Source organism: Polistes canadensis, unplaced genomic scaffold (assembly GCF_001313835.1).
Source record: "Polistes canadensis isolate GaletaPanama2010 unplaced genomic scaffold, ASM131383v1 scaffold_217, whole genome shotgun sequence".
NCBI classification, from domain to species: domain Eukaryota; kingdom Metazoa; phylum Arthropoda; class Insecta; order Hymenoptera; family Vespidae; genus Polistes; species Polistes canadensis.
This window is the reverse complement of record NW_014569764.1, coordinates 71,924-84,160: the sequence shown is the minus strand read 5'-3', so window position 1 is coordinate 84,160 and position 12,237 is coordinate 71,924. Positions and strand designations below refer to the sequence as shown.

Sequence of the window (12,237 nt, the reverse complement as noted above, 5' to 3'; positions counted from 1 at the left end):
TTGAACAATATTTAATTGTTGACGAGTATTTTGCGAAAGGTGATAATGAAATAGGACTATAGAGAATAACGTAGGGGGCTCAGGGGAGGGGGTGGGTGGAATGATTGGGCTGTTTTTATTTTTTTTTTTTTTTTTAGTGGTCAAAATCGAAGGACTTTCTCGATTCGTTAGGATGATGACTGAGGTCAAAATTTCACGGCCGATAAGTTAGAACGGTTGTGCTTAGTCGGATTTAGAACGCGACACGAATTCTCACTCACTCACTCTCTCTCTCTCTCTCTCTCTCGTTTCCTCGTTCTCTCGGTACGCGAGACGAGAGAGCACTGCGTAGTCCTCTGAAAGCAACCCCTGATTCGAAGCCGAGTCTCTCCCTCCTGTTCCTGGTCCACCGCCCTCCACCCTCATCTACCATCCCTGAACCCCTTCTCCCCACCAACCCTCTACGTCCCGCCCTTTCCTTTCTCTCTCATTTTCTAGCCTCCCTCCCTTCTTCCTCAAACCCTCTCTCTCTTTTTCTTTCTCTGTTTCTCTTTCTCTTTCACGCACGCTATTTCTTTCTTTCTTTTTCTTTTTCTTTTTCTCTCTTGTATTTTTGCTTGCTTGCTTGCTTGCTTGCTCTTTGCCACAGCATCCCTTGACTATCTATCCATCCCCCAACACTAACGTCATCGCTTTCTACCAACGCCATATTCTACACACACATACATACATACATACATACATACATACATATGGTACTCTCTATCTATCTATCTCTTTCTTTCTACGATAATTCCCAACGATGACACGACTCAGATATCATGGTAGTATCGGAAGTATCATCCAAAATCGACTAGACAATTGCTTCAATTTTTAAATTGTTTACAATTTTTGATGTATTATCTTTCATACTTTTTTCTTGAAATATCTCGAGAGTTATGGGAGAATTAGGATAATGGGGGCTGGAATTTTATTTTCAACGGATGGTTGGGAGTTTATTGGATTGTTGAATTTATTTGATAATAGGTTTTTGCGTTTTATGTTGAATTATTTCCGATTTGGGGGATCAAATTTGTTTAACTTCGTGTAGCTTAAAGGATTTGAGTTGGTTTATAATTTCTATTCTTTTTTTTTTTTTTGATTATTTAACAATTTAATTATTATATTTATTTTAATTCATTAATCAGTTTTTTTTTCTTAAAAAGAGAGAGAGAGTTTATTTTCTTTTCAACCATATTTTTCATACATTTTTATACTTTTATGAAACATTTTTATATCGCAAATTTTCTATATCTCGAGAAATTGATATATTTATCTTTTGAATTGAAGTAAAGAAAACATTTTTCGAATCAATGTTCAACAGAATAAAAAATTGATCCATTTGAATGTTTTTCAATATGAAATTTTATTTTATAAAATCTGTGATATATTGTCGTTTATCGAAATGAAGAAGAAGGAAGGAATACATTTATTTCGATGGTTCTGATATTTAATCATCGATAAAAACGATTCTTTTATTTAAGGAAGGATTTACAAGAATGAAATCACTTATTTCCTGATCGATCGTAAATTTTCTTTCATTGAATCTTGACGTATTTATTTTACCGATTGAGAGAAGAAAAAGAAGAAGAAGAAAAATAAGAAAAAAGAATAAGAATTTTTCGAATCAATGTTGGATATTAGAAAGAATCGATTTATTTCGATGCTTTCCGATCTTCAATTACGGATAATATGATTCTTTGCTTTAAGAAGGATTTAAAAAAAAAAAAAAAAGAAAAAAAGGGGGATGGATGATCGCTTTCGAATTGATCGTCAAATTGTTTTCTCTCTATCAAATTTCAATCCATTTTTGTCATTAAACAATTAAACGATTTTAAAACTTTTTAAATTAATTTCCGATATTTATACAAAAATGATCGATCTGTTTCAATATTTTTTATATTTGATCATTGATAAAACACCATTACAGATCAATTAATAAATTTCTTTTTACGAACATTTAATACTGTGATTTATATATTTTTATTCAATTTTTAGTATATTGAAATTTAACGGATTGATTTTTAATGACTGGTTTTTATGAAATCATAACTATCACATTTAATTGTTTAAAACGAGACAATCTGTTTTTTTTTTTTTTTCTTATTTTCCTTATGCACTTCTCCCATATTGAAATTTTTCTTTAAAATGGGAAACGTTCGTTAGAGTAGAAGAAAAAAATAAAGAAAAATTAATAAGCGTGAAATTGTTTAATGAAGTGTTAATTTCGAATGCCACACACACATATACATGTACTCGTCTAACCAAATATCATTGGTCCTTGTTGCATCCGTTGTATCGGCGTATTCGAGCGTGTTGGAACAACGAAATCCATTTAATAGAAGCCGATAGGGACATTTTGTGGGTAGAAAACGATCGTACCATCAATGTTATTACCTCTTACTTGATTACCTTTTTACAGAGGCATATAAGTTATGGTAAATTTCTTTTTTTAGGATCCTAGAACGTTCACGAATGATGATCCAACATTAAGAATGTTAATCAAATTTTTTTATATTGGTATATATACGAAGATTATTAGTTTCTTTATTTTCTTTCTTTTTCTTCTTTTCTAAAAAAAAAGAAGTTAGTTTTAATTATTAAAATTAATATATTTAAATATGCGTTCCTTTAGTCGCACGATGAATATCAAACCGATATTCGATTTCAACCAATGTGCATTCAATAATTTTCAATGGCTTTAATAATCATTAAGGCGATTAATTTTACGATTAATATGATATGGCAAGTGTTGTTGAATTGTTTTCGAACGTTTTATGGTGGTTTTTTCTTTTTTTTTTATTATTATTACGAATACCCATGGGGGGGGGGAAACAATAATCGAATGATTCGAAGTCAGTACTTTTGTTTAAAATAGGATATTATTGACCCCATTGACATAAAATAAAACGAGATATTCGATGTGTCCTAAAAATGTTGTTTCATTTGGCTCAAGTGTACAGTTACGTAAATTTAAAAACGGAACGAAATATTTGTCCTGTTAACACGTTAAATGCGGCGCCGATTTTGGTATAATTTTCGCTAAAGTGGCAAAAAGACGATTGCGCCAAGAGACAATCAGTAAGACCCACACCATCTAAACCAAAAGTTTACTGTCAGTCCCTGGGGACTGACGTGACCTGAACGGAAAGTTCAGTGTCAGTCCTCAGGGACTGACGTAGCACACTCAACTTGTTAAATATATACATATCATTTAATTGAGCTTAATAATTAATATCAATGAATAATAATATGATATAATATTGTTGATTAATAAATAAGTAGTTATATAAAGTATACAAAAATATGACATATTTCAAGTATATCATTGTAACACTGTTCATGGGTTAAACACACATAAATTATAATCGAATATCAGTTTGATTTTACGTATATCAAGAGATAGACATATTATTATAATTCTGATATAACTGAAATATTAAATTAATTTCTTCTTTTTTTTTTTTTTAAATTTATCCTATATTTAAAATATGATCTACGTACCTACGTTAATAAATAATCATTTGTAATAACATTTTGATTTTGTATATATATATATATCGAATTTATGAACATCCTATAAAACGAAAGTACTTAACATGTTCGCACAATAGACTATGGAGTCGTTGAATAAATCTGTAATGTCGTTTACTTGATGTAACTGAGTAGTCTATACGATCACACGCATACACGTACTAATAGTACATGTATATGTTTCAAGATTCCGCTCGATAAATTTTCCTCCTGTTACCTCTAAATAAACGTAAACGAATGTGAACTTTGATCTAGTTTATCACCTATGTAATTTGAAATCAACGGATCAGCGCTTTTGCGTTCCTATTGAAATACACAAACAGTAAAATATCATTTCCAATCTTTTCTTGCCCCATTCCATAAAAACCAAAAAAAAACACACACACACATACACACAAAACTCTTCATTCGGTATCCAAAATAACTTATCGTTAGATCTACAAAATACTTTTCTCATTTTGTTTAAATATAATTATTATTTTTCAAATTAAACATTTTGCAAATTCGCGCGAGTATTTTATAAAGAGAGAGAGAGAGAGAGAGAGAGAGAGAAAAAAAAAGTAACTTCATTTACCGAATATTGTGTATGCTACGTGAATTTTTCTAACACGCGGACCAAAAATATTCCACTCCTGCTATTCTTTTTCTCTTTCGTGATTGAGCAACGTTTGTTTTCGATGGATTCATGTTTTTTTTTCTTTTGGTTTTTGTTTTCTTTTTTTGAATAATTCACGAAATGACTCGTTCTATTTCTGCCTGTGTCATAAACTTTTCCGTTGCATCGAACAGAGAAACATAAAAAACAAAAAAAAGAACAAAAAATCGGAAGAATTGACAGTAATTGAACTGCATTTCCCATGATGTTATGTACAGATCAAATGTAAAATGTTTATATAATTATAAAACATTAATTACTTTCATTTCTTTTCTTTTTTTTTTTATTGAAATTTTTTAAATTCAATTTTTGTGTGTTTCGGGGATCGTAGAATATTTTTATTATTATTATTATTTTTTTTTATCATATTACAGTTTAAGAATGTAAACAAAAATTTGAGTTTTAAAATATGTTGGGAAAGGGGGGAGAAGGGAGGGTATATAATCGATATTTGAAATTATTTAAGAATACTTTTCGTACAAAGTGTATTCATTTTTGTCGGTGATGGAAAATATGGAGGAGGGGGAGGGAGGGGTGCGGGCTGCTGTATTGTCGGTATGTATTGAAATATTTTATTGGAGAATAAATATTTTTAATCGATTTAACTATTTCATTGCAGTATTCTGTACACGTAGTTACCTAACTTTCCTCGAGAATTATCATTCCACAACTTATATGACAATTCTATCGACGTTCATGAGTCGAATATTAATTCAAGTCTTAATATTTCTATATTTTACATTTTTTTGAAGTTTATTTTTTTATAATATTTTATTTTTTCGTATAAATTCAATCTCGTAATCTGTGTGCACGGTTTATATATTCTTCAAAACGTCATTAAAAATCATACGAAAGTATGATCAATCACATCTCAATAATCACTTTAATCTTTTTATCTTTATAATTTAAAAAAAAAAAACAACAAAAATATATATTTTATTTATAATAAAAATAAATATCAGTGTGGCAAAGAGATGGCGTTAAAGGTTTCGTTAAAAGTATTAACTTCGTATAAAAAAAAACAATCGTTCGTCATATTTAATTACGAACGAACGAATGAAAAAAAAACAAAAAAAAAAAAAATAAAAAATAATGAATATAATTTAATTACTACTACAACAAATTTAAACGAAAAATCTCTTTCTAAAATGTAAAATGTATTTCTCGAATCCACTACCATTTTATTATATACGAAAAAGAAGTAATGGGATGGCGAAGGAGGGTTGGATGAATGTGACTAGGGGGAGGGGGAAGGGGGAGGGGGATAGAAGGAGTTAGATGTGATGAACGAGGTTTCTGATTGATCTAAAAATTGATCTATCAATGTCAGGAAGGATATCGTTTAACAGAAATCACATAGGAAAAATTCCTGAACACTTTTCACGAAGTCAACGAACGAGAGATCCTTTTATTTAGATTGCTTTCTTAAATTCTTACTAAAAGTTATGAGAGATTCGAGAAAGAGAGAGAGAGAGAGAGAGAGAGAGGATGAGTTTAAAATAAAAAAAAAATATATATATATAAAAAAATAAAAAGATACAAAGGAAGAAAAAAAGAAAGAAATAAAAGAAGAGATCGTAAAATTATGGGGAGGGGGGAAAAAAAAACAAAAATTAAGAATTGATAAAAGAAATAATAATAAGAATACAAAAAAAAGGCTTTCGTATTGTATTTTGAAAGATCGATTTTAATTTAAAAAAAAAAAAAAAAAATAAAAATAAAAATAAAAAATAGAAGAATGAATTAATTGGAGTGTTTTATGGAGGATTGTTTACGGTTTGTTTTCTCATTTACTTACATTAGACCAAAAGAAAATTCATTCGTGCTTTCTGACGTGAATTCAATCGTACAGAGGGGTAGGAGAATGAGAAAGGATGAAAATGGTGGTAAGAGCCAAGGGAGGGAGAGGGCTAGGGGGAGGGGGATGAGGAAGGAAGAGAAAATGTTCGAGTTTGTTAGTTCGGATAGCACTAACTCACGTTCGTGTTTTTCCAGTCGCGATAAAATGGAATTTCTATTATTTTACTTTATCCTTATTGTTCTTGAATTCTCTCAACGAAAATTGTTGAACGAAAAGAGAAGAATAAGTACCGGACACCAAAATTCGCAGTGTGTGTAGTATAATAGTAGTGACGACATATGGTGGTGGTGGTTTTCTCTTCATCTGTTTTACATTGAAAAATTCTATGCATGTTAAACGGGAGATCTAAAGGTGTCTTTTTTTTTTTTTCTTTTTTTTATTTCTTTTTTCTCTCGACTTCCTAATTTTTTTCGCATATTTTTCGTCCACGAGCTTTATCGTTTGTCGGGAGTACATTTATTATTATCAATCATTAAATTTGACGACAATATGCGAAAGAGAGAGAGAGAGAGAGAGAATTAATTAATGCTCGAATTTGAACGATTATTAAAGGACAATTCACGATATTTTACGAGACTTTGTACGTTTGAAAAAAGAGCGAGATAAAAAACAAGTTCAAACAAAATTTGTCGTACGGAATATTTATATATATGTTTAGAAAAACTCTTAAAAGTAAATTACGTCAATTAGAGAATTAAAAAGTTGTGATGGTAAAAATTACGATATTTTTCTTATATAAAAAAAGTAAAAGCAAAAATTTATAAAACTGAAACTAAAGAAAAAAAAACCTACTTCACACGAATGGGCGCACCCTAGCAATTAGAGTTAGTAGATCAATGGAAAGGTTTTTTTTACAACAACGAAAATTGGCAAAGAGCAAAATTGGCATTGGTTTTGAGAGATGAAGAAGAAAACTTGGAAACGAAAACAAAAAAAAAAAAAAAAAGAAAAAAAAAGTTTAGTAAAGTATGTAAGATTTCAGGATATCTTTTTGAACATGGAAGAATTCTTTCGTAAGACATCAAAACGCTGATAAAGGTAACGATAACCTTCTGTCGGCTAGATAAAATAAAATTGATGTTACACATCCTCTTCTAGCAACCAATCCTCTTCCAATCCTCTTCAACCTTCCAATTCCCCCTTCTTACCTCCCACAACTGGTTCACCTTAAATCTTTTTCCATCTTTTTTTGAACATCGATATCGTTTCTTCTCTAGCGACAACCTTTTTCGTCGGCACGTTTGCACGCATGCCAACCAACACGTTGTTCTGGTTGGCCTGAAGCTGTATAAAAGATTCATTGCTTTCCGATAGGCAGGAAAATGTACCACCTGGGGTATCATCGATCGAGATATCGATCCTAGTAATACTACCACACTTCCTGTGATTTACTGCAGTAGTCTTTTCCAAAGCCCTTTTGTTTCATTCCCAACCAAATTCTTTATCAAATTCTCTTTTTTTTTTCCCCTCCCTCTACTTTTTGTTGTTATAATTATGCAAAGGGGGGGGGGGAGGTCATTGTTCGCGGATTATCCGAAACTAACACGCGAAATATAAATGAAATGATAAAAGAAAATTTGATTTTTAATGACATATTTTTATTGGTTGATTTTACTAACTATCTAAGACTGCGGGTTTGTTTGATGTTATTGTTATTAAAAATGAAAGAAAAATATTTGCAAACATTTATTAACACTTTGAAGATTTGTAGAATATTATCGAATAATTTATATATTTTGTTATTTAGATTTTTAATTTAATAATAAACATAGTTATTCTCAAGCATGACATTAATAAAAAAGGAGTTAATATGAAAAATTCTAACCTCTATATAAAAAATTTATTAAAAATATAAATAAATATGTATCGTAGGGAAATTGGACATTAAAAAGAACTAGAACTTAGTTTTGATCAAATTGAACGTTTCGTCCCTTTATTGGGACTTCTTCAGCAACTCAATCTCTAACGTTCAGCGTCTTTTTCATTTGAGCAGACATACATTCTTGTAATATTCGAAAAACTAAACATCTAAACTTCGTTATATCCTAATCCGTTATATTTAAACATTTAAACAAAACTATTATATATTTAAAAATATTAGCTTGTTTGTAAATCTATTTCAAGACTTATTTGCAAAATGTATTACTATTATTTTCAAATTGTTTCTTTAGTTTTCTTTAGAAGGGGGAAACAAAATGATACGTTTAAATTGAACATTTTAGAACAAATTCGCGAAAAATAGAAGGAGGAGGAGGTGGAGGAGGAGGAGGAGAAGGGGTATAAAGTACCAAATGTATTTTCCTTAAATAACTTTTATATACTAGTAGAGTTCCTTGTGTGAAACATCTTTGGTGTTCGATTCATTTTATACTTTTCCGAATGTAAGAATAAAACTCGTAGAGGAGTTTTCTAGTTGAAAGAAAAGGAAAGAAGAGGAGGAGAAGGAGGAGGGGGAGGAGGAGAGAAGCGTACACTTGGATTCTGTTTTCTTAACCGATAAAACAACATCGATCCTTACTGCGGTGTGCCAACGTCCATTCCATTAGATATCTCGTTGGTTTTTGCGTTTGTTCGAATCCCCAGTAGTCGGCGGACACCACCACCACCACCACACATTCGAAAAGTTTCTTTCAAAATGATTCTTGAGAACAAGAATAGAGATAGGAAAATAGGAAAAGGTGGAAAAATAAAAAAAAAGAAATTATTGTGAAAAAAAAGTGAAAGAGAGAGAGAGAGAAAGCAGAAGAGATCGTGTCAAAAGTTCAACAGATTTCCACTGGATGAAAAATGTCAGACCCTCGTGGGAGATCTTAACTCATCTTCGATCTTGCTGACTCTCTCTAACATATCGAAATCATTTCCTTCTTTATTTTTCTTCGAATCAGGGATAGTTTATTTCATTCTTTTTCTTTTTCCAGTTTCTTTTTACTTACTACTTGCTAATAATTAATATTTTATTTCTATCTACATTGCATTATATACATATTTCAATTTAAAGATATCATTTTGCGTTTCTCATTGTCAATTATTTTCTACAGAAAATTAATTTTTCTATATTTAATGCTATTATTATTATTATAATTATTTTAATATACCATAACATAATTAATTCAACGATTAATTATAGGAATAGTTAAAAATTTGTATTAAGAAAAAAAAACGATTGAACTTTTAATCGAATAATAATGTTTCAATCGAAACTCTCTATCGAAAGGCGTCGTCTCTGTTCGACACTTTCGTTAAAAATAAGTGTTCAAACAATTAAAGTATGAGAAAGATTGAATTTTATCAAATACGAACAATAATGATCGATAAAGAAAGATGGAAAAAAAAAGTAGAAATTCAATTAAATCGATGGTAGAAAATAAGCCGATCATTCGATTAACTTAATTTACGCTTAATAAAATAATCGAAATGAAAATGCATTGTTGGTATCGAATCATTTATCAAGTTTGATTTCTCTTTTCTTTTCTAAGAAATTATATTTACAAAATTATATATATACTCTATACAAAATATCATTGACGAATATCGTGACATTTATTCTTACACTTGTTTTTCCAACGTGTAGCACAAATATGATAAACGAGTAAGAAAAAAAGTGTGGGGAGAGGGGAGGGAGGGGGGGGCTGGTAGGAGAAAAGAAAATAACAATTTATTCGAAAAGTTCGATTCCGATCGATCGAAGAACAAACATCGAAAAGAGAGAAATAGTCGACGAGGGTTGCAGGTTCGAAGTTATCGAATATTTTATAAGCGTTCTAACGATTCTTTCACTGGAGACAGAATGTGGAGAGAAAGAGAGAAAGAGAGAGAGAAATAAAAGAGACCTCTGGAAAAACATTAGTCATGACAGGAACGTGGTGAATTCAGGGAATTCAAAGAACGTGTAGAACAACGTACGAATTTAGATGTAAAAGGAGGAAGGGGGGTGGGGAGGGCTAACAACGATTGGGACAAACCAACAGAGAGAGAGAGAGAGAGAGAGAGAGAGAGAGAGAGAGAGAGAGAGAGAAATGATTTTTTTTTTTTTCTTTTTTGGAGGAGTTTACTACATCGAATCTTTCAAATATTTTCCACCCTAACTCTGTAGTATGATATCCTTTTTTTTTTCTTCCTCTTACAACGGACTTATGCAAATTTACTTACGCAAAGTACAATGTGTATCGTGTAACTCAATACCACCAAGGGTAAAACTTGCTTGTTTAAACCGAGTTTGCGCAAAGAAAATTCTTCCTTTCGCGTTGCTTTCAAGAAACGGATGCCACGTTTATCTTCCTGCCATGAGTAACAGAAAAAAAAAATAAACAAGAAACAAGAAAGATAGAAAAAAGAAAACAACAAATTCGACCTCTTACCCGAGGGATCTCTTAAAATGGCTTATCGTGTTGCGACTATAAAAAAAGAAAAAAATGAGAGAAGATCGAGAGAGACGATCGAAAAATTTCTCTTAGAAAATTCGATTGGAAACCCTATTTCTTTGTTGACCGTCTCTTTTCAATGGGGAGGGCAGGGGGATTGATTACTTTAAATCAAGTTAAAAGTTAAATGTTTGATAGATAAATAAATGTTTATTTCTTTTTTTTGCAAATACAAAATGTGGACGTAACTTATTTGTGAATTATATATTTTTTACATGGGATAAAAATATAATTAAAAAAAGAAAACGACGAAAGTTACGTACATTTGTCGAACGTATTCTATGATTTTTTTAAATAAATAATTAAACATTTTAATAAAAGGTTATACGTTTGTTCGTATATACGATATTATATTCAATTAAAATTTCATTTCTCGTTTGGTGAATTAGAATTTTTGTTGTTTTTTTTTTATTGTGCTTTATATTTTCATAAGGTTTCGTATGTTTAAGGGAATTATTTTTTTATTCCTTTTTTTTACTTTCTTTTACTTTCTTTTATTTTTCTTTTCTTTTTCTATGATAGCAACGCGTACTTGTTATGTAGAGAGAAATAAGATTCTCACGTAAATGGACGAAATTCGTTGCATAGGAGGAGGACTAGTTCTGCACCTGGTACTATCCTCTCTTGAGTTTAATCACGTTTAATTAATCCGTGACGATCGTCTTCTCTTGAGACATATCTATCTTCTCGAATAAGACGATTTAACGAGCTGATTGTCGAGCAATTCTCATATCCAATTCACACATACGTACACGTTAATAGCACCACCCATTAAAATTTCCATCTAACCAAATTTTCTATTAATTTTTACAAGATTTTTACACTATTTAACGATAACTCAATTTTTTTCATGTTAATTAAAATATATATATATATTACATTACAAAATATATATATTACATATTATAAACATGAAAATATGTATATATTAAGAATGAAAATGATGATATATATTATTTTTTAAAAAGTGAATAGTTTCATTTTCAATTTAGTTTTCTTTAAATAGGTGCTTATATGTTTTTAAATTATTGTATATAAAAAAAAGAGCAATTTTTGTGTGCAATGTTATGCCAATTATTATATAATAATATTATTTATTATTGGATTATAGTAACAGCAATTTATATTTTGAAAATATTTAGAACCTTAAAAAGATGAAGTAAAAAATAAATATAATGGTTTATTGAAATTAAGAAATATTAACATTTAAGTAATTGAATATGAAAATTGCAAGATTACTACTATGGGGTCTTGCTATACGAGGGTTTGATCGATTAACAAAAGTTCTGTTTAAAATTAGGAATACTTCTCGATATATTTACCAAAAAACGTGTTAAAATCGCATAGCAAATTTAGGATCATAAAGTGTTGAAAATTCAAGCGAATATCAGGTGGTACACTTTCAAAAGTGAACAATTTCAAAAGTTTCCATATAGTACAATATGTATGAAGTTTTTCCCAAGTAGAATGTTGGTATGATTCGAACGAAATTGTGTTTAGTTTACAAAGAGAAAAAAATAAATAAAAAAGAAAAAAAAAAAAGAAATTAATCGAGTTTGTTCGTTCGTTCGTTCGTTCGTTTTTTTTTTCCTCCTACGCCTACGAATCTTCACGAGAATAAAAGCAACACGGGATTAATTAATTTCCCGCTTTTTGCTTCGCCAGAGTTCTGAGAGGGTGGTGGGAGGGGCGGGGGGAAGAAAGGAAATCGACTTCTTCATTTTTAATTTTTTTATTCTTTTTCTTAC

General features: G+C 30.3%; 1 protein-coding gene across 1 annotated transcript in view; it reads left to right on the top strand.

The window, feature by feature from the left end:
* The window catches only part of LOC106790142 (midasin), a 96,663-nt gene that overhangs the window by 55,516 nt on the left and 28,910 nt on the right, over window positions 1-12,237 (top strand). The window lies entirely within an intron of this gene.